The 19,849-nt window shown below is 39.5% G+C and overlaps 1 long non-coding RNA gene across 1 annotated transcript in view; it reads right to left on the bottom strand.

Annotated features, from left to right (window-relative positions):
• Window positions 1–19,849, bottom strand: part of LOC135228803 (uncharacterized) — a 163,023-nt gene that overhangs the window by 80,015 nt on the left and 63,159 nt on the right. The window lies entirely within an intron of this gene.

The raw sequence follows: 19,849 nt of genomic DNA, 5'->3' as shown, positions 1-19,849 counted from the left end.
TATTCTCCCAGAGGACACTGACCTTGGTTTTGGTTGGTAGTCTCATGAGGTACACATGATTTCCATTGGAACATGATTTCAATATCATGTGCACCTTGGCTGCTCAGCCTAGAGCATGTTCTTGCTGTACATAATCTCTCCTTTAGCCCAGTGTTGATAACACCCTGCTCTCACAGGGTCACCGTTCAAGTGCTCAGCCATGGATTCTCATCACGTCTGGGAGGTGTAATATAGACTCTTCTGATTTGATGGAGATTTAGATTCAATTAGAGTTTCATCCATTCATGCCAACACATACTTCATACTGACACTTCTCAAAATGGCCTCAGTTTCAATCTTTTTCTCTACTTGGTTATGCATTCCAACAGGAACCCTGTACACGTCATACAAATCAGGGCAATTTGCCAACTTGGAACAAAAGTCTTAAAATGTACATGTTCATTGACTCAGTGATCAACTTCTTTGAATAATCTTAAAGAAATTAAATGTGTGCAAATATTTAGCTACAAATGGATGCACATTGAGGTGACAGTTATAAGAGTAAAAAACTGGAAAGAACCCATACTCCCAACAACAAGGGCAATTTTTTTTTCCACAGGATGGAATACTATGCAATCCTTAAAAATGAGACTATAGATTTATATATATTGGTATGGAAAGATGTGGATATATTGTTCATTAAAAATGTCACCTTTAATGGGGAAAGTGCTGACACTTTGTGGGGAATGAAACTAATGTCATAGAACTATCAAATGGGAAACTAATTTGCTCTGTAAACTTTCACCTACTGTACAATAAAAAAGTCAGCTTTCAAAACAGCATGTATAGTATGCTCCAATTTAAAAGTATATATGTATGAATGTGTGTCCGGAAGATTTCTGGAATGTCATGCACCAAGATATTAACTGTAGTTATCCTCAGGTGGTGGCACAATAGGTAATCTTAACATTTTTTTTCTTTTCCAAATTTCCTAATCTTGCTACATGAAACATGTATTATTTTTGTAATTTATAAAACAACCCCAGGGACTTACAATTCATATCAGAAAGGGGCTATGGTAGAAGCAGCACAGTCAGCAGCTGGAGCAAAACTGCTTGCATGGTGTTCTGATTATTTTTACTACACAAAACTACATGAACCACACAAAAACTTAGTGGTTTAAAATAAAGACGGCATTTCTTTTTCCTATTATCCTGCAATTTGGGCAGGGCTGGGCAGAAATGGCTTGCTCTGCTCCATGTGGCACTAAGTGAAGCAGCTCTACTGTTTTTAAGATGACTGTCACAAAGCTGGTAACTTGGTGGTAGCTGCCGGCTAGGAGTTGCTGGGGCTGTTAGCCAGGGGACTTGGTTCTTTTCCTCCTCTGCCTCTCCATAGGCCTACTTGGGCTTCTTCTCAGCAAAGCAGTTGGGTTCTGAGAGACCCAAGTGGAAGGTGCCAGGCTTTTTATAACTTCACCTCAGAAGGTCAGAATGTCAGTTCTACCACATTCTATTTGTCAAGCAAGTCACTAAGACCTGCCCAGATTCAAGGGGAGGGGAATTAGATGCTGCCTTTTGAAAGAATTTCCTGGCCATCTTTCATCTGCCACATACAGGAGCAGAAGTAGCACTTCTACTTGGATAAGGACCCAAGTTCTAGTAAAGGCCCCAATCACTTTGATTTCCCATGACTCTCCCCTGAGGTATTATGTTATCATCAATATAACAATTACCCAAATAAAAAAGCAGCTGTTTATGAGAGAATCCTTCGAGAACAAAGAGACTACACCCTGAAAAAAGTTGGTGAGAGCTTCTTCATTTCTGAATTCTTCCTTTTAAAGTGTTTGTAATTGCAGGGCAGCAATCTCCACTATGACCTCCCATTATCCAACTTTTTTTCTTCAAAAAGAGGAGTAAAAAGCACAAGTTGTCTGCAACTTCATTTTTTTGGATGCTAAGGGTGGGTTATTATTGTAAATGGTATTGTTTTTTAATTTCAAATTCTAATTATTCATTGCTGGTATGGAGAACAATTGACTTTTGTATATTAACTGTGTATGTTATGACTTTTGCTATACTTGCTTATTGGTTCCAGAAGGTTTTTTTTTTGTTTTTTGTTTTACTTTTCAATTCTATGCAGATTTTCTACACAATCACATCATCCTTGAACAGAGTTTTATTTCTTCCTTCCCAAACTTAATACCTTTTATTTACTTTTTTGTCTTATTGCACTAGCTGGGACTTCCAGTATGATGTTGAGTAGGAGCAGTGGGAGAGGACATCCTTGCCTTGTTCCTGATCTCAGGGGAAAAGTTTCCAGTTTCTCACCACTAATCATGATGTTAGCTGTAGGTTTTTTGTAAATGTTATTTATGAAGCTGAGGAAGTTCCACTCTGTTCCTACTTTGCTGAAAGTTTTCTTTTTTTTTAATCACTAATGGGTATCGGCCCAGGTTTTTAAAATGAGTTGCCTACGTGGGGTGGAGGTAGGAGGTGTTAATACAGGTGGAAAGGAAAAGTAGGGAAGGGGAGATACAAACATAAAACAATAAATACTAATTAAGAACAATGACAAATCTGCAAAACATCTCACAACATGGATGAATCTGGAGGGCATTATATTGAGTGAAATAAGTCAACTGCAAAAGGACAAATATTGTATGAGACCACTATTATAAAAACTCATGAAAAGGTTTACACACTGAAAAAAAATTTTTTGATGGTTATGAGGGAGGGGAGGGGTGGGGAGAGGAAGTCACTAACTAGATAGCAGACAAGTGTTAACTTTGGTGAAGGGAAAGACAACACATATTATAGGGTAAGTCACCATAACATGATCAAGGTAATGTCAAAGCAGCTTCTTAGAAACATCTAAACACCTTGAGGGACCTAGTTACTGGGGCTAAGGGCTGGGGACCATAGTCTCGGGGGACATCTAGGTCAATTGGCATAACATAGTTCATAAAGAATATGTTCTACATCCTACTTTGGTGAGTAGCCTCTGGGGTCTTAAAAGCTTGAGAGTGGTCATCTAATATATATCTATTGGTCCTATCCCATCTGGAGAAAAGGAGAATGAAAAAAAAACAAAGACAGGAAAGTATTAGTTCAAAGGACTAATAGACCACATGAACCACAGCCTCTACCAGCCTGAGCCCAGAAGAACTAGATGGTGCCTGGCTACCACTACCAACTGCTCTGATAGGAATCACAATAGAGGGTCCCGGATAGAATGGGGAGAAAAATGTAGAACAAAATTCAAATTCACAAAAAAAGACCAGACTTACTGGTCTGACAGAGACTGGAGGAACCCCCGAGACTATGGCCCCTGGACACCCTGCTAACTCAGAACTGAAGCCACTCCCAAAGTCCACCTTTCAGCCAAAGAGTAGACAGGCATATATATATATATATATATATATATATATATATATATATATATATATATATATATATATATATATATATATATATCGGGTCACTACGAATCAAAATCGACGGCAACAGATTTTTTTTTTATATAACACAATAACACATGCGAGAAACGTGCTTCTTAGTTCAATCAAATATACAAGAGCAAATGGACAACACCTGCCCAAAAGCAAAGACAAGAAGGTAGGAAGGGACAGGAAAACTGGACCAATGGACATGGGGAAACCAAGGTGGAAAGGGGGAGAGCGTTGACACACTGCAGGGATTGCAACCAATGTCACAAAGCAATTTGTATAAATTTTTGAATGAGAAACTAATTTGCACTGTAAACTTTCACTTAAAGGACAATGAAATTAAAAATACTGCACATAACAGTGTACATTATAAAAAAAATTCTGTATGAATGGTATGATCCCATTTATGGAAAAATCACACACACCTGACTGAAACTGAGAATGCTCACTGTTCACTGAGTTCATTCCTCCCTTCCTCCTGGACACACTGCTGGATTTCATTTTTCAGTCTCCTTGCAGCTCTGTGTGGCCATGTAACATAATTCTACCCAACTGAAGTGGGTGAAAGTGCTTCACAAAGCCTCTGTCCGTGCACTCCTCCATGTTCTTTCCCCTTCTCTCAACTCAATGCAGATAATAAATAACAAGGCCCTAAGTTAGGGACAGTCTTGAAGTGGAAAGAACCTGAATCCCTGAATGACCTCATGGAAGAAAGATACCCTGCTAGCCTACTTGCCCAGGACTATTACATGATCAAAAAATAAATTTCTACTGTGTCAAGTCACTGTATTTTGGGGTCTATTTGTTGCAGTAGATAAATCTGCCCTAACTAATACATAGAGAGAGTGTGTGTGTCTGTGCATGTGTAGAGAGAAAGAAAGAGAGCGAGAGAGAGAGATGCATGAAAGGATAATTACCAAAATGTTAATGGTGATATTGCAAGTGTGTTCGCTTTCTTCCTTTTAACTTCATACAGTATTTGAATTTTATTTTACAATGAGCATGTATGATTAAAATAATCAGAAACAAATAACGTGCTAAATATTTTCTGTTTGCATCTCCAGATCCACTCTCCACTTTCCACCCTTCTCTATCCTGCTTTGTGCTCAGGAAGACAGACCTGTATGTATTAAAAAACAAAAAAAATTTTTCTTTTTTTTACATGCCCCATATTCTCTTTCCCACTTGCTTCTGGTTGAGGTTTGACCAGTGGGTGGGGGCCAGCAGCAGGAAGTAAGAGAGTGAGGTTGGGGTATTTTTTCCCCCATATCTATTGCTTCCCAGGTCACCTAGGTCGGCTGCATGCCTCGACCAGCTCCTGTCCTTCAGTCCTCTTCATATAACTACCTTCTCTAGGTTTTGGTAAGTGCTTCCTCCTCCTGTCCCCTTAGGCTTAGAAGTGCTCACAGTTCCCCATTGTTGCTAGTCTCCTGGCTTACTGTGCACCGTTACTTGTTGGTTTCCCCAAACCCTGCCCACACATTTGTAAACAGCCTCTTTATTAAACTCTTCTCAAATTATACAGTTTGAGTATTCCATCCATTTCTTGCTGAGACTCTGATTGAAAACAATTGTCAAGTAGAATAAGAAATGTACTTGTTCAATTAAAAAGCTACTTTTAGCAAGACAATTTATCATTAGATGAATTTCCCTAACATGAAATTGAAATTTCCGTACTCAGAAATGAGATGGAACCTCATCCACAACCAGATAGACATTGAGATGACTTATATACTGAAATAGCCCCCTACCAACTGTGTGCCATTGGTTCTTAGCCTCTCTAAATGTCATATCCCTCCTCTATAAAATGGGGATAATAATGGTACTTACCTCACAGGGTTGTAGTGAAGATTAAATGAGGTAATTCAGGTAAAGTACCTAGCACACCTAATACCAGGCACATGGTATTATGAAATACAGTAAATAACCTTTAATAGAATATAGTTTCAAACTGGCTGACCTGAGATATATTTTTTCAATAACACTCACACTCAGTAATTATGTCACATGTATATAGTTCTTTAGAGTTCATAAAGTGCTTCTACATACACTCTCTCATTTTCATTTTCAAAGAACTCTGTGGAACATTATTATCCCATTTTGCAGATGCGGGAACTGATACTCAGAGAGGTTAAAATAAGTGAACCAGGTCTCTCAGCCATCCAACACCTGAGCTGGGGTTCAAACATAGGTCCTCTTGTGACAGACACACTGCTCTTTAAGCTTCCCCATAGCTGTCTCCCATCTGGTAAAATCTCTATGAAAAATTTTAGGTGAGTTCTTCCAACTTTCTCTAAAATGCAACAGTTTGGTAGCAATTTGTTATTTTATATAACTGTAAAACTGTCAAGAATAACCCCACAATTGTACTCAGGACATGTATGACCATAAAATATTCCATAAATATGTAAGGTAAAGCCACTGAACCTGGATTTCCATCTCAGGGAAACCTGAGTGCTGTTACAGACATTGGCCCCTGTTTGTCTATGTTGTACCCCAGTGAGTGACCTCTGCTCACACAATGACAGCCCAGGGATTTGCATTTATATAGCCCATTTGATACACCCTCAATCTCATTGGGTTTTATAGTCAGACCTGGAGTAAAAACACAACTCATCAGATTTTGATAGGTTTTGGTTCGTTTGTCCCAATTGTATTGCAATTGTCTGGCTTCCCAAGCCCCTAAAAAAAAAAAATTTTTTTTTTAGCCCCTAGTTGTGTACAAATGTTGAGAGCCTCTTGCATATAAGACCGAGGGGAAAAAAAAGTATACTTAGTTTTTTAAAATGAAAAACACAGTCTCTTATGGCCCTGGTTCCAAAGAGGCCTCAACCACATCAGCACAGGCTATGTTTAAATGGCCCCCTGAAGTCCCTGCTATTGTGACTATTGAACCAATTACTCCTATTATTAGATCGCATGGCAAAATATAGACAAAAATGTTTGTCAGCCAAAGGAAATATTTTACAAATGATTTTAATTGTCCTCAGAGCTTGGATGAGCCTGAAGGAAAATACTGGGTCATTACGCGAAAGAGAAATAAAAAGATCTCTAACCTGATCGTCTCTTTAAGTTACATGAAAATGCAGTGTTGACAAAAACAGAGAAAGAACAAGAGACAGAAAGAAGAAGCACTTGTGTGTGATTAAAAAATACAAGCTGCTCCAACATTATAAATGGGTTGTGTTTCAAAGGGTCATTTATAATCAATTGTTTGGATTTTGAATGTGCTTGTCCAAAGACACAATAATTGCCATAGTTGAGAGGGTCCTAGGCTGGCCTGCCAAGCTCACCACTCTTCACTTGAAGACTATCTCCATGAACACAAGGCCTGGGTCTCAGAGAAAAGACTCACATTCTGCTGCTGGGAAGAGGTGTAATAATAGATACACAGTGGTAAAGAAGTGAGCTTTGGGTCCAGACAGATTTGGGTTTGCATCTGGACCCTTCCATCTATTATCTATGAGACCTCAGGTAAGTTGCCTAAACTCTTTGTGCCCCAGTTTCTTCCTCTGTGCAATAAATATAATTCCCATTTCAAAGAGTCATTATAGAGACTAATGAGGTAGCAGACATAAGTGCCTGACGTTTAGTAGAAAACAAAGGATAATTACTATTATCAGGGGCAGAGCTGGCCTCAACCAAAATTTCAAAAATCAATGGCATTTATCTTTAACATCCTTTCTTCTGCCTTTCTCTACCCATCTTTCTTCCTGGTGCTCTATGTCCCTGAGTACCCACAGCTTTCACCCCTGTTCTAAATTACCTCCTAGGATACTCCACCCAAACTGCCCTCCTGGGATTAGTGCTCCATGCTATAAAAATACATGCAGTTCTCTTTCTTTGCCCTTTCTTTCATCAAAAATCCTATTCAAGAGGACAGAGCCAAGATAGTGGAGTAGTCAGATGCTTCCGGTAATCCCTCTTACAACAAAAACCCAAGAAAACAAGTGAATAGATTATATATATGACAAGCTAGGAGCCCTGAACATCAAAGGCAAAGTTAAGAAATCAGACTGAGTGGCAGGGGGAGGGAGGGATGGTTCAGAAGTGGCAAGGAGCTGCCAGACCTGACTTGGCAGGAACCGGCACCCCTCAGGCATGATACCCTGGCATGACTGCAGTAGGGCTGGTGGTAGCATTTGGGACACGGTTTCCTCAATAAGAGAGAACGAGCCACACAGAGTCTGCTCATGCCTCCAGAATCAGCAAAGAACAGTGCTCTTGGCAAAAAATAAGCACTTGCATCTAATTTACCACACGGATCAAATAGCGATCCTTGTCAAAGAACTGTCTCTCATTTATCTGATCCCTCCTCCCTCTGCCCTAGCCCCCAAGCTGGCTTCAGTGGCTGTTGATTTTGCTGGGCCTGAGGTAGGTCTTGCTGCTCACTCTGAGCCATTCTTCTGGGCTTGGAGAAGGAACAAATTAACAAACGGGGAAAAAATAATCTGCCAGCTCCCGTACACTGGGAACTCAGGGCAGAAGCGGCTCCTGTCCAGGCACAAGTGGCCCATGGACTTTGAATGCCTTTCACCCCTGCATGGACCTGTGTGGGCCCACTGCAGGAGCTTAGGCCCTTGTTGGCAGAGTACAATGGTGTACGTGCCTGGGGTCTGACTTCAACTGTTTCAGCTGTGTGGTGGAGAGGTGGGTTTTTGATGTTTCACACCACTCTGCCTATTAAGAAGGGTCCTCACCTACCCATATCAGGGGGCTGAGGACTGGAGGCTCCACCTACACCACCTAGCCACCCACAACTGGGGTTCAAGGATAAGTGATACCCCCCAGTCCTTACAGCCAAGATTATTGGGTGCCCACGATTCAGCTTCAAAGCCCACCCACCTGTGCAATCTAGGGAACAGGGATGAGCTTTTCTTATAGACAATATGGGAATGGTTTTCAGCCCCCTGCCTTGCTCAGAGCATGACCCCCTGCTGCAACCAGATACCTGTGTCTACACCAATCACACATGCTCCTCTAAGACTGTAGGTGAGAGCCTGTACCACACACTTGGTGACTGACTACCTGCACACCTGGGCTGAATCCATACAAAAAAAGTGAATGGACTCCTAGGCTCATATAACTTGTAACAGTTCTAGTCGTCTGGTGATGGGACATTAGAGCTTCAAAGGCAAAAATAATCAAGCTAGCTCACTCAAGCAGACTATCTGAGCATATCAAAACAAAACAAAGCAAGGAGCTAGGACACAGTAAGCAAACATAAAATAAATTAATACAATAACTTATAGATGGCTTAAAGACAACAGTCAATATCAAATTACATAAAGAAGCAGGCCAGGATCACTTGAACCAGCTCCCACGACAAAGAATCAAGGCATCTTCCAGATGAATATATCTTCCTGGAATTACTAGAGGTAGAATACAAAAGATTAATATACAGAACTCTTCAAGAGATCAAGAAGGATATCAAGCAAAATGCATAACAATCCAAGGAACACACAGATGAAGCAGTCGAGGACATTAAGAAGGTTATTTAAGACTGTAATGACAAATTTAGTAGGCTGTAAGAATCCACAGAGAGATGGCAATCAGAAGATTAAAGATAAAATCTCAGAAACAGAAAGTCAGAGGAACAAACTGAGGAAATGGAAGTCAGAATTAGTGAGATTGAAGATAAAACACTTGGCATCAATATACTCGAAGAAAAATCAGATAAAAAATTTAAAAAATGAAGAAACCCTAAGAATCACTTGGGACTCTATCAAGAGAAATAACCTGTGAGTGACTGGAGTACCAGAACAGGGAGGGATAACAGAAAATACAGGGAATTGCTTAAGATTTGTTGGCAGGAAAATTCCCTGATATGACAAAAGATGAGAAGATATCTATCCAAGACGCTCATCGAACCCTATACAAGGTAGATCCCAAAGAAAGTCACCAAGACATATTATAATCAAGCTTTCCAAAACCAAAGATACAGAGAGAAATTCAAGAGCAGCTAAGGATAAGCAAAAAGTCACCTACAAAGGAGAGTCAAAAAGAATAAGCTCGAACTAATTGGCATAAGCCATGGAGGCAAGAAGGCAATGCGATGACGCATACAAAGCATTGAAGGAAAAAAATTGCCAGCCAAGAATCATATCCAGCAAAACTGTCTCTCAAATATGAAGGCAAAATTAGGACATTTCCAGATAAACAGAAGGTTAGGGAATTTGTAAAAATCAAACCAAAACTACAAGAAATACTAAAGGGAGTTCTCTGGCTAGAAAATCAATAACATCAGACAACAACCCAAGACTAGAGCACAGGACAGAGCAACCAGATATCATCCCAGATAGGGAAATCACAAAATAAACCAAGATTTTAAAAAAAAATTCTCAAAACACGGAAAGAGCAATGTCATTATGTAAAAGATGACAACATCAAATGAATAAAGAGGGACTTAAAAAATGTAGTCATAGATCTTTCATATGGAGAGGGAGTCAGAGTGATATAAAGACATAAAAGTTTGGTTTAAACTTACAAAAATAGAAGTAAATACTGAGGTAACCACAAAGGAGACTAACAATCCTACACATCAAAATAAAATACAAGAAAAACACAGACTCAGCAAAAACAATATCAACAACAATGAAAAAGAGGAAAAGACAATATATAAAGAAAAACTACTTAGCACAAAAGATTGAGTGAAAAAAGAAACTCAGAAAAAGAACAGCACATAAAAAAATACATCAAAATGGCAGCATTAAACTCATACCTATCCATAATTATGCTGAAGGTAAACGGACTGAATGCACCAATAAAGAGACAGAGAGTGGCAGAATGGATTAAAAAAGATCCATCCAACAGACACATCTTAGACTTATAGATGCAAACAAACTAAAATGAAAAAACATATATGAAGCAATCAACAATCAAAAAAGAGCAGGAATGGCAATATTAATTTCTGACAAAATAGACTTTAAAGTTAAATCCACCACAAAGGATAAGGAAGGACACTATACAATGATTAAAGGGACAATATACTAGGAGAAAATAACCATAATAAACATTTAGGCACCCAATGACAGGACTTCAAGATACATAAAACAAAGTCTAACAGCACCGAAAAGAGAAATAGTTCCACAATAATAGAAGAAGACTTCAACACACCGCTTTTGGTAAAGGACAGGAGATCCAGAAAGAACCTCAATAAAGACACAGAAGATCTAAATGCTACAATCAACCAACGTGGCCTTATAGACATATACAGAACACCCCACCCAAGAGCAGACAAGTATACTTTCTTTTCAAATGCACATTGAACGTTCTCTAGAAAAGATCACGTTAGGTCATAAACAAGCCTCAACAGAATCCAAAACATCAAAATATTACAAAGCATCTTCTCTGACCACAAAGCCATAAAAGTAGAAATCAATAACAGAAAAAGCAGGAAAAACAAGTCAAACACTTGGAAACCAAACAACACCTTGCTCAAAAACGGCTGGGTTATAGAAGAAATTAAGGATGGAATAAAGAAATTCATAGAATCCAATGAGAATGAAAACACTTCCTATCAGAACCTTTGGGACACAGCTAAAGCAGTGCTCAGAGGTCAATTTATATCAATAAATGCACACATCCAAAAAGAAGAAAGGGCCAAAATCAAATAATTATCCCTACAACTTGAACAAACAGAAAGAGAGCAACAAAAGAAACCCTCAGTCACCAGGAGAAAGCAAATAATAAAAATCAGAGCAGAATTAAATGAAACATAGAACAGAAAAACAACTGACAGAGTTAACAAGACCAAAGTTAGTTCTTTGAAAGATTAACAAAATCAATAAACCACTGGACAAACTGACAAAAGAAAAACATGAGAGGAAGCAAATAACCTGAATAAGGAATGAGATGGATGATATCACAACAGACTCAACTACAATTAAAAAAATCATGTGAGATTACTAAGAAAAATTGTACTCTAACAAATTTGAAAACCTAGATGAAATGGACAAATTTCTAGAAACATATTAGCTACCTAAACTAACACAGAGGTTGTTGTTGTTATCAGGTGCCGTCGCATCAGTTCCGAATCATAGCGATCCTATGCACAACAGAATGAAACACTGCCCAGTCCTGCGCCATCCTTACAATCATTGTTACGCTTGAGCTCATTGTTGCAGCCACTGTGTCAATCCACCTCGTTGAGGGTCTTCCTCTTTTCCACTGACCTGTACTCTGCCAAGCATGATGTCCTTCTCCAGGGACTGATCCCCCTCCTGACAACATGTCCAAAGTATGTAAGACGCAGTCCCGCCATCCTTGCTTCTAAGGAGCATTCTGGTTGTACTTCTTCCAAGACAGATTTTTTCATTCTTTTGGCAGTCCATGGTATATTCAATATTCTTCACCAACACCACAATTCAAAGGTGTCAATTCTTCTTCGGTCTTCCTTATTCATTGTCCAGCTTTCCCATGCATATGATGCAATTGAAAATACCATGGCTTGGATCAGGCACACTTTAGTCTTACAATGTGACACTTTTGTTCTTCAACACTTTAAAGAGGTCCTTTGCACCAGATTTGCCCAATGCAATGCATCTTTTGATTTCTTGACTGCTGCTTCCATGGGCATTGATTGTGGATCCAAGTAAAATGAAATCATTGACAACTTTGATCTTTTCTCCATTTATCATGATGTTGCTCATGGCCCAGTTGTGAGGACTTTTTGTTTTCTTTCTTTTTTTTATGTGAGGTGCAATGCATACTGAAGGCTGTGGTCTTTGATCTTCATTAGTAAGTGTTTCAGGTCCTCTTCACTTTCAGCAAGCAAGGTTGTGTCATCTGGATAACGCAGGCAGTTAATGAGTCTTCCTCCAATCCTGATGCCCCGTTCTTCTTCATATAGTCCAGCTTCTCAGATTATTTGCTCAGCATATAGATTGAATAGGTATGATGAAAAAATACAACCTTGACCCACACCTTTCCTGACTTTAAACCAATCAGTATCCCCTTGTTCTGTCCAAAAAACTGCACCTTGATCTATGTAAAGGTTCCTCATGAGCACAATTAAGTGTTCTGGAATTCCCATTCTTCGCAATGTTATCCATAATTTCTTATGATCCACACAGTCGAATGCCTTTGCATAGTCAATAAAACACAGGTAAACATCCTTCTGGTATTCTTCACTTTCAGCCAGGATCCATCTGACATCAGCAATGATATCCCTGGTTCCATTTCCTCTTCTGAAACTGGCCTGAATTTCTGGCAGTTCCCTGTCAACATACTGCTGCAGCCATTTTTTGATGATCTTCAGCAAAATTTTGCTTGCACGTGACATTAATGATATTACAAACAGAGGTAGGGAAACTAAATAAACCCGTAACAAAAGAAGAGATTGAAAAGGTAATCAAAAAACTCCCAACAAAAAAAAACCCTGGAGCTGAAAGCTTCACGGGAGAATTCTACCAAAGTTAAGAGAAGAGTTAACACCACTACTACTAAAGGTATTTCAGAGCATAGAAAAGGATGGAATACTCCCAAACTCATTCTATGAAGCCAGCATGTCCCTGATACCAAAACCAGGTAAAGACACCACAAAAAAAGAAAATTACTGACTATATCTCTCATGAACCTAGACACAAAAATACTCAGCAAAATTTTACCCAATACAATTCAACAACATACCAAAAAAAAAAGTCACCATGACCAAGTGGGATTCATACCAGGTATACAGGGATGGTCCAACATTAGAAAAACAATCAATGTAATCCATCATATAAATAAAACAAAAGACAAGAACCACATGATCTTATCAATTGATGCAGAAAAGGAATTTGAGAAAGTCCAACACCCATTCATGATAAAAACTCTCAGCAAAATAGGAATAGAGGGGAAATTCCTCAACATAATAAAGGGCATTTATACAAAACCAACAGTCAACATCATCCTAAATGGAGAGAGTCTGAAAGCATTCCCCTTGAGACCGGGAACCCGACAAGGATGCCCCTTATCACCACTTGTATTCAACACTGTGCAGGAGGTCCTAGCCAGAGCAATTAGGCTCAATAAAGAAATAAAGCGCATCCAGATTGGTAAGAAAGAAAGAAAAGTATCTCTATTTGCAGATGACATGATCTTATACACAGAAAAACCTAAAGAATCCTCAAGAAAACTACCGTAACTAAGAGTTCAGCTAAGTATCAGGATACAAGAAAAACATTAAAAACTGGTTGAATTCCTCTACACCAACAAAGAGAATGCCAAAGAGGAAATTACCAAATCAACACCATTTACAACACCCCCAAGAAGATAAAATACTTAGGAATAAATCTAACCAGTTTTGTAAAAGACCTCTGCAAAGAAAACTACAAGTCGCTATTGCAAGAAACCAAAAGAGACCTACATAAGTCGAAAAACATACCTTGCTCATGGATAGGAAGACTGAACATTGTAAAAATGTCTATTTTATCCAAAGCGATCTACAGATACAATGAAATCCCGATCCAAATTCCAATGACATTTTTTAATGAGATAGAGGAACAAATCACCAACTTCATATGCAAAGGGAAGAGGCCTCAGATAAGCAAAGCATTACTGAAAAAGAAGAACAAAGTGGGAGGCCTCACACTACCTGATTTTAGAACATATTATACTACCATAGTAGTCAAAATAGCCTGGTACTGGTACAACAACAGATACACAGGCCAATGGAACAGAATTGAGAATCCATACATAAATTCATCCACTCATGAGCAGCTGATATCTGACAAAGACCCAAAGTCAGTTAAATGGGGAAAGGCAGTCTCTTTAACAAAGAGTGCTGGCATAACTGGATATCCATCTGCAAAAAATGAAACAAGACCCATACCTCACACCATGCACAAAAACTAACTCAAAATGGATCAAAGGCCTAAATATAAAATCTAAAATGATAAACATTATGGAAGAAAAAATAGGGCCAGCTCTAGAAGCCCTAATATATGGCATAAACAGTATACAAAACATTACTAACAATGCACAAACACCAGAAGAAAAACTAGATAATTGGGAACTCCTTAAAATCAAACACTTATGTTCATCCAAAGACTTCACCAAAAGAGTAAAAAGATTACCTACAGACTGCGAAAAGTTTTCAGCTATGACAAATCTGATTGGCATCTGATCTCTAAAATCTACATGATACTGCAAAAACTCAACTACAAAAAGAGAAATAACCCTATTAAAAAAATGGGCAAAGGATATGAACAGGGACTTCACCAAAGAAGACATTCAGGCGGCTAACGGGTACTGAGGAAATGCTCACAATCATTACCCATTAGAGAAATGCAAATCAAAACTACAATGAGGTACTATCCCACCCCAACGAGGCTGGCATTAATCCAAAAACACAAAATAATAAGTGTTGGAGAAGTTGTAGAGAGACTGGAACACTTATACACTGCCGGTGGGAATGTAAAATGGTAAAATCACTTTGGAAATCAATTTGGTGCTTCGTTACAAAGCTAGAACTAGAAGTACCATATCATGCAGCAACCTCACTCCTTGGAATATATCCTAGAGAAATAAGAGCCTTCACATGAACAGATATATGCACACCCATGTTCACTGCAGTACTGTTTACGATAGCAAAAAGATGGAAGCAACCAAGGTGCCCATCAGTGGATGAATAGATAAATAAATTATGGTACATTCACATAATGGAATACTACACAACAATTAAGAACAACGATGAATCCGTGAAACATAACATGAAGGAACCTGGAAGGCATTATGCTGAGTAAAATTAGTCAGTTGCAAAAGGACAAATATTATATGAGACCACTGTTATAAGAACTCAAGAAAAAGTTTAATCACAGAAGAAATATCTTCCGATGGTTACGAGGGTGGGGAGGGAGGGAGAGGGTTATTCACTAATTAGTAGAAAATAACTATCTTAGGTGAAGGGAAAGAACACACAATACAGGAGAGACCAGCACAATTGGACTAAACCAAAAGCAAAAGAGTTTCCTGAATACAACCAAATGCTTTGAAGGCCAGGGTAGCAGGGGCGGGGGTTCAGGGACCTTTGTTTCAGAGGACATCTAGGTCAATTGGCATAACAAAATGTATTAAGAGAACGATCTGCATCCCACTTTGGTGAGTGGTGTCTAGGGTCTTAAACAGTACCAAGCGGCCATCTAAGATGCATCGATTGAACTCAACCCACCTGAAAAAATGGAGAATGAAGAACACCAAAGGCATAAGGTAAAGATGAGCCCAAGAGACAGAAAAGGCCTCATAAACCAGAGACTACATCAGCCTGAGACTGGAATAACTAGATGGTGCCCGGCTACCAGCGATGACTGCCCTGACAGGGAACACAACAGAGAATCCTTGATGGAGCAGGAGAACAGTGGGATGCAGATCCCAAATTCTTGTAAAAAGACCAGACTTAATGGTCTGAGACTAGAGGGACCCCAGAGGTCATGGTCCCTGGACCCTTTGTTAGCCCAAGACTGGAACCATTCCCGAAGCCAACTCTTCAGACAGGTATTGGACTGGACTATAAGACAGAAAAATGATACTAGTGAGGAATGAGCTTCTCGGATCAAGTTGACACATGAGACTATGTGGGCAACTCCTGTCTGAAGGCGAGATGAGAAGGCAGAGGTGGACAGGAACAGGTTGAGTAGTCACAGGGAATACAGTGTGGAGAGGAGGAGTGTGCTGTCTCATTGGGGGGAGAGCAGCTAGGAGTACATAGCAAGTTTTTGTAGGAGAGACTGACTTGCTTTGTAAACTTTCACTTAAAGCACAATAAAAAAAATCCTATTCAATATGGTTTGAAAATCAACAACCTCTTAATTCTCTATGTCTAATTTTTCAAAAGAAACTTGGTTAATAAAAACAATACTCTAATTGGCAAAACTTCAGGAAGCATAGCAAAAATTCCTAGATAGTACCCAGAGAGATATTTTGGGAGCCCTGATGCCAGGGGAGTGGCGGCATCTGCTGATGAAAATTTTTTTTTAATATAACTGTGGTCTTCTGCTTCCAAGAAAATAAAGTAGACATATTTTCTCCTATTTGTCTAAGTACAGCTAAAAACCCTGAATGTTATATGTGAAAGAACCACAAGAAGGCCCTGAAATGTGGAGAGAATACAAACTGGTTAGGGACCTCAGTCCCAGAGGAACAACATGGTAGTGAGTTCCCTGGGTTATTTTTCCTCATATACCCTAGATTTGGAGCTGAAGAGGTTGGTAATTTGAAAACACCAACAGGTAGAGGAGAAAAGCTCCAGTTAATGCTTGCCTTCTCTAGACAAAACTAGAAAAGGGGAAGCCCAGCAAGAAAGAAAAATTTTAGGCAATAACCATTCTACTCCAGCCAAACATCATAGAAAAAAGCTGGCACCACCACCACCCATGCTAGCAAAGGCCAAATGGGAAAACTAGGCTTCCATATTTGCAAGGCTGTACAAAGGCACCCCAACACCCCTACCAGGGCGGTATCAGAGACGATCAAGCAGGGAGCGAGGACTTTCATACCTGTTAGGCAGTGAGGAGCTCCCACCTCCACAGTGTCGGTGGAAACCACATGAGGAGCCTGGACATCCACCTTCACCACGCAATTATGAAGTGTCCCTCCTCTGCTCACTCAGGTGGTGTCAGTGGAGGCCTAATGGAGAGTCAAGACTTCCACCATTGTCCCACAGTAACAAGGCCACTCCCAACATGGTGTGAAGCCAGAACTCCTTCCCCATCCAGCAGTAATGAAGAGCTTGCCCCTGGGTGTTAATGGAAGCTGAGTGGGAAACCTGGACTTCTACCTCCACCTGCCAGTACTGAGGCAATGTCCCCTGTCAGAGTAGTGTCATCAAAAGTCAACTAAAACAGAGTGCTTAAATAAGATCCAGAGGCTTATAATACAAAAATGACCAAGTTCCAGTCAAAAATCACTAGTCATACCAAGAGTCAGGAAGATTTCAAACTGAACAAAAAAAGACAATCAGTAGATGCCAGCATCACAATGACAGAAATGTTAGAATTATCTGACAAAGATTTTAAAGCAACTGTCATAAAAGATGCTTCAGGGGGTCAAATACAAACACTCTTGAAACAAATGAAAAAGTAGAAATCTTCAGCAAAGAAATAGAAAATATTAAGAGCTGAATGGAAATTTTTTTTAACTGAAATAAAAAACTCAGTGCATAGGCTCAACAGCAAAAAGGAAAGAATCAGTGAACTGGAAGACAGAACAATAGAAATTACCCAGTCTGAACAACAGAGGAAAAACAGACTGAAAGAAATGAGCAGAGCCTCAGAGACATGCGGGACTATAATGAAAGATCTAACATTCATATCATCGGGGTCCTGGAAGAAGAGGAGAAACAGTTGTCTCTTATGGAAAGAGACATAAACTTACAGATTCAAGAAGCTAAGCAAGCCCCAAACAGAATAAACCCAAAGAAATCCATGCCAAGACACAGCCAGAGAAAAACAACACCTTACCTATTGGAAAAAACAATTCTAATGATAGATTTCCCATCAGAAACCATGGAGGACAGAAAGAAGTAGGCAGTATTTTTCAAGTGCTGAAAGAGAAGAACTGCCAAACCATATTCCTATGCCCAGTAAAAATAATCTTCAGGGAAAAAGAGGAATTTAAGATATTTGCAGATGAAGGAAAACTAAGAGAATATGTCACCGGTAGACCTACCCTAAAAGAATGGCTAAGTAAAATTCTCTGAACAGAAAGGAGATGTTAAAAGAAGGAACACCAGGAAGGAAGGAAGAATATAGGCAGCAAAAATATGGGTAAATAGGTTTCCCTTCTCTTTTTGATTTTTCTAAATTATGTTGATAGTCAAAGAAAATATTATAATAGTACTGTCTGATATATATATAGAGGAAATACTTGAGACACTCAGCTTAAAAACAGGAAAGGGTAAAGAGATGTAGAGAAAGGTATGATTGCTGTACTTCACTCTAATGGGTAAACTGACATCAGTAGACTGTGATAAATGGGGATTCATAGAAAATAGGCATCCTAAACACTAAAGCATTACAAATAACCTATGCATTTCATAATAAATACCCTCATGTAAGTCAGACTTGATATTTTCATAATTAAGGAAAAGTCCCTCACACACACACAAAAAATGTCTATTTTCAGCAGACCAGATCTCCTTCTAGTTAATTGGTGTAAAAAAAAACTGCTATGTGGCGTATCAGATCCTGTTTCAAATTCTGTTTGAGATGAAACAAATAATTTCAGTTACTCCTGAGGCATTAAATATAGATGTGTAATACTTAACTCTCCTAAAATCTTAGTGAAGGACTCTACAATCAGTACAACAAAATACAATAGGATTTTCCCAGTGGAAAATTTCCACTTGTTGGCCTTGTTCTTCAATTCTAATACACCCACAAAGCCTTAAAGCCACTAGGAATATCCTTGTTCAAGTGTGTTATTTGAAACGTGAAATCCTGAGATTTATGCTTGCAGCAGACTTGCAGGACCATGCCTTGTCATCTAGATTCTATCTCTGACCGCCACGGAGGTGAATGAGCCACTGGGATCTCCCTTTAGGAAGCAATTGCCGATCCACTGTGAGCAGTGCAGTCAGTAGAAAGCCATCAGCTTGCAGTGCCTTTGGGATCTGCCACAGTGGTGCGCTGAGGCCATACTCTTCCCAGGCTGCCCCAGACGATGACTGAGAATGGTGGGGTGTTAGTGACTGCCTGGTTTTGCCCAATGGGGGCCTCCTCTATAGGAAATCTTGGTGCCAGAGGTCTCCAAGACTTTCTACATGCTATACCATTCTTCATACCCATCGCTCCTTACTTCCCCCTCTTCCCTCACAGGTGCAAGATCAGCATTCTGGCCTGAACAGGGCTTCAAACTGGTTCGTTCGGGTTCAAACTCCTGCTGAAAATTTGCATATCCACCCCAGATATACTAAATCAGAATCTACATTTTAACAAGATCCAATAAATTTTGAGAACCACTGCTCTACTACTGGTTCTCAGAATTGGTCCCTAACCAGCAGCATTAGCATCACCTGGGAACTTGTTAGAAATATAATTTCTCAGCAGGGGTTCAAACCTGAATGAGCTGGCTCAAAGTCCTGGGTCTGAAGTCTCTCCCTGCTTACTCCTGCTCCCTCTCATCATAATCTTTTGTGGGCATTACCCATTGCCGTTGAGTCGATTCTGACTCATAGTGACCTTATAGGACAGAGTAGAACTGCCCCATAGAGTTTCCAGGGGGCGCCTGGTGGAATCATACTGCCGACCTTTTGGTTAGCAGCTGTAGCTCTTAACCACTATGCTACCGGGGTTTCCTTTCTGAGCATTACATCCAATAAATATGCTGCCCTTCCAACTCCACCTTAGTTGATGTCTGCTTCTGAGAGGATCCAAATTGACATGAAAGTCTAAACCATGTTTCTGAGTAAGAGAACTCCTGGAAACACCCAGAAATAATTAGATG

The sequence above is a fragment of the Loxodonta africana genome, chromosome X (genome assembly GCF_030014295.1).
Source record: "Loxodonta africana isolate mLoxAfr1 chromosome X, mLoxAfr1.hap2, whole genome shotgun sequence".
Lineage (NCBI taxonomy): Eukaryota > Metazoa > Chordata > Mammalia > Proboscidea > Elephantidae > Loxodonta > Loxodonta africana.
This window is presented reverse-complemented; position numbering and strand designations above follow the sequence as displayed.